We start from the raw sequence: 4,753 nt of genomic DNA, 5'->3' as shown, positions 1-4,753 counted from the left end.
TTCTTTTTAACCAAAAAAAAGTGAATTCTTAGTTCGATCGACAGCTCACAGCTGCATGCCCGGCAAGACTGAAGAATCTCTGGCGAGGAACAGACACACGATCAGACAATCCCATGTTCACAAGAGAGAATCGAAGCAGTGGCACCAGAATTATTCAGAACCTATGTCGAACTTTTTACTTCATGCATGGCACAATATAATTACCATGAACCTAGTAACCTTACAGAATCACTATAAGAACAAGGATGGATCATGAACCTATACAAATTGAGACAGTATTGCGCGCACAATCTGATGAGCCGGCATGTCAAAACTCAAAAGAGATCCTTTTGCTGTACTGTGGCCTCTACTCTCTACCTAGCTAAGCTTCAGGCCTCAAAATATCAATCCTACCTGTTGTGGAGGGCGTCGGGGCAGCTCGGGACCGGCCGCTTGTTGTCGGCGAGCCCCAGGGCGGAAGGCGTGGACGACGGCGACGGTGAGCTCGCCACAGCTTCTCTAGGGATCGGCCGTGTACCGACAACATCGTACGCCACGTATGCCGCCGGTCCGAGACGGCGGGCCGGCGCGGCAGCAGCGGCTAGAAGAAGAACGTCGCTGCCGCCCACCAGGTAGACGATGAGGACGAGCACGAGCAGCCGGTGGTGGTTACATCGAGGGAGTGCCGCCCAGCTGTCGTGTACCGTCTCAACTCTCAAGATGCATGAGCCGCCCAACACACGAGATGGGTTTCCAACTTTCTATTGGCGCCAAGGTTGCTTCTTTAGCAGCTAGCTACTCTTGACCCAAGGGTGCTCTATGTAACCAGTGATCTGTGGTTGCGTTTCTTGGCTCTTCCCCTGGCTGCACATCCATAATATATAGAGTAGGTCGTCCAATGCTTGGATCCTAGTGAATGTCTTTTTCTTTTCGTGTCCTGTCTCTGCACCCACGTAACACCCAGTTGCGCAGCACGCCCAACACGTCGCCACAACTTGTGCCACATGCACACACACCATTGCTTGGGTAGGGACGGGATCTATATTTACATGGAATGGGTTTGATGTGTCTCGCCTGGGTTACGGGTATGCCATGTCACTCAAAACGACCAGCAAATGTCGTTATGATCGTGGTGAGATCGATAGACACGCGACATGACCTCTCACATCAGAATTGCTGTTCAACTGCCTACCACTATTATAGGTACCAGCTAGTTTTTCCAGCAAGGGTTGGAAGTGGGAAGTGTTAAAATTGCACCGAATATGTGTATGGGGCAACAATTATACTTGAAATATGCGGAAGGTTAGATGTTTAAGTTGGACACGTGTAACTTCAGCCTATTACATAAATGTTAGATGTTTAAGTTGGAAAGTCACTTCCTAGACAAGAACGTGCCCAACAATTTGTCTCTGAAATATCATATCAGTTATTCGGGTTGATGATGCATGGGGCAAACCTTATTGTGCACATCAATGTCTTCAAGAAGGTGATCACAAATGTAGGTCGGCTAGATGCCAAAGTGATGGGTGAAGGTATGTAATTACTTCTACTCACTTTGTTGTCACAGTCTGGAGACTTGATCATTACTCTGACATATGGCAAGACTATTGTTAGCTCTGACATATGGCAAGACTACAGTCACTACAAGCGAGATCACTGCAAAATACGATCAATGCGAGAAGAAAAGTGTTTCCAGTGGTGTTGGAAGCAGTGAAAGTGTGGGCGTGGCGATGAAATACATCAAGATGGCATGAAGTCGAGGGGCCGTAGTTCTACCATTGTAAGGACTAGAGGCAAATAAGGAGGGAGTGCCCAATGTGGAAAAAGACTGAAGGAACTGATAGTGTGGCACCATGTGAAGACAAGGATTATGATGCTATAGTACTTACCTTATCAAGCCAGTAGTCCAATGAGGCATGGGTATTAAATACGACGAGCTCTTATCATGTGTCACCTAACAAATAGTAGTTTGCTTCCTATTAATATAGTGATGTTGGAGCTGTCTATCAAGGCGACGATATGCCTCGGTGCATTATGGGCATTGGCGATGTCAAAATCAAGACTGAAGATGGCATTGTTCACATGCTCAAGGATGTTAGACACATGCGAAAGGTGAGGAGAAATCTATTTTTGCTTGGAAAACTTCATGGCGATGATTATGTCAGACAAGGTGGATAGGGTACAGAAGACCATGAGGGTCAAGAAGGACAAGAGGCTCTTGGTGAAGAAAACAATGACCAAGAAAAATCTATGCAAGATACGAGCAAACATCATTGAAAGTGGAGCTAGGAGAATCCATCAGTGGTGAGGTTACTAGTCAAGGTGACCAAGTTTGAAGTGGAGGGCTTGCCGGACAGCTCATACAAGTGAGCAAGCAAGAAAAGACCAAAGTGTACTTATACATATGTGTTCAAGCGAATACGGTGACTTCAAGACGGCAAAGGACACATTCATCAAAGTGGAGTGTGGAAGTTGTGTCAAATATGTATATCGGGTTCAGTTAGACTTGGAGCATGTGAAGGGTTAGGGTTTTTAGTCAAGCACATGTAACCTCAGGGCCTATAATATGAAGGCATTGTGGGGTGGACAAATAGAGTAGATGAGGCTGGTAGGGAAGACACGAGATCATGAAGGGGATAGTCCAGGCGTCCATAGCACCAGTGTTATACCGGTTGTGGCACGACGGTCCAGATGTGTTTGATGGCCTTGAAGGGCTTGCCAGATCTGTACTATGTCGATTAGTACATGTGGGGAGCACTGCTAGTTATGCCTTGGGGCTTGTAGCCATCTTGGTCAATCTCACTAACAAATATCGCGTTTCCCGTCTTCTTTCTGCAATGACATAATCATGAATATTCTAACAAAAAACATGGCAAAAGAACAGAGCTTGCAATATAAGAGGCTATACCATTGTTTTAAAATGAGGGTAGGGGACTAAATGTCCGAGAAGATGGTGTATTGTATCAAAGTTGTTGCAACATTATAAAAGGATCCTGGAATAAATAAGAACTAGTAGTGTGACCCGCGCATTTGCGCGGCTAGACCAAACACTAAAATATTGTTTGTTCACCGGTTGAATAAACAATCCCTTTCTTTGTTTCATTTAAGGTTTCCAAGTTTCTATTTTCTATGTAATTGGTGTGTATCTGCCCATTGGCATTGAAAACAAAATCACCAAGTACTATTTATAAACATTTGTATCTCCTACACATATTTGAACCTACATATCTCTTTATCTACATGAATTCTCAGTGGTCTTATTACCCCCGCAACATCTTTTGATTTGTACAATATCATGACTCAAATTTAGATTGTGGTCCAAATAAAATTTATAATATAGTGTACTTATTTTCCTGTAGCCATCTTAGTAATGAGCAATTCGTCCTATGAGCTTGGCCAGTTTTGTGTATTGGATGAGCCTGGTTAAGTAGGCAATAATCTTTCATCTTTCACATTAAAAGTAGGCAAATAAGTATTTTTACATGGAAAATAGGAGACTTTACTGGCAACCTAAATAGTGGAGCACGGTAAACCTCAGCCGACCATACTCTTACGTAGAGGAACATCAAAGTTGCTCGAAGTGGAAAGTGAAGCGGTGATTTTAAAATAGTAGATGACATCACCTTTTCAGCACATAGATGTATCTTCCGTTTCTTGCTTAAAAGTGTGAACAAATACTGCAGATTTTGAAGAAAAATACAGACTTGGTGTATCAAAAGCATAAATTACCTGCACCTCTTACATAGTGTTATGTATATATGTCAGTTTCCATGGTATAACATATAGTAGTGCATATGTAAGTCTTTAAGGTTCTCTTCAAAATTATGATTTAGAAAAAGACAATACTTTTCCAACGAAGAAGAAATCTAAAGCTTCATAACAGTGTGTGTGCTGGTAAATTTTGTTCTCTTACATCCAGTGGTGATCATAACAACATCTCAAGAACATATCAAAGTATCTACGCTGAAGAAATAGGTTGCCATTACAACACATGATTTGCAAGCTCTAGCATATTTCAACTTCCTTATCCTTTCTATGAACCATCTTCATCAATATGCCCATCTTAGTAACCATCTTACAATGCAAAGTAGATATATCTTTGCAATAGAAACTCCTATATTCTTTTTCAATATCCAAGTTGTCATGCACAGATACTATGACCACAAAACTCTATTGATTTGTCGAGTTATTTACTTGTACCTTTCTTTTGACAAAAAAAAAATACTTGACAGAATAATTTTGGAACGGATCGGTGGGAGTACCAAAATAACTCGCTACATTGCAGTCACACGACTAAATTCTGCGGTAGTTCCACTTGTAAAATTCCTAGTGTCAATTTAAAACCCCATTGTTCATAATTTAAACAATTCCAACTGAAACTCGACAGAATCATATTTTATTGCAGAATTTCCTAATGAATTACAAAGACACCTCATGGAGTTGCAGCGTGGGGCATATCCTACCTTGAAAATTAAAACAAATGCATAAAAACGCATATATCTATCTCACAAATACATGTGTACATGATTTAAAAAAATATGCAGCCTAGTTGGTACATCCCGTATGTTGTAAGCTAGTATTACCACGAAGAATCAGTTAATGTACGTATGCTTAGGCATGAGATATATAGATCGGTTCACATCAAGAAGCATGCATACATGCTTGTGTTCTCCTCGGGCGGCCGAGAAGCACCTGATCGTACTCACCAGTTGACTCGACCACATCGCCACAACTGCGCAAGTCAGCGGCTACGTGGCCATGCCACTGCGTTCCT

This window comes from Triticum dicoccoides, chromosome 3A, assembly GCF_002162155.2.
Source record: "Triticum dicoccoides isolate Atlit2015 ecotype Zavitan chromosome 3A, WEW_v2.0, whole genome shotgun sequence".
In the NCBI taxonomy this organism is placed as follows: Eukaryota; Viridiplantae; Streptophyta; class Magnoliopsida; order Poales; family Poaceae; genus Triticum; species Triticum dicoccoides.
The sequence above is the reverse complement of the archived record's forward strand: the minus strand, read 5'-3'. Positions refer to the sequence as shown.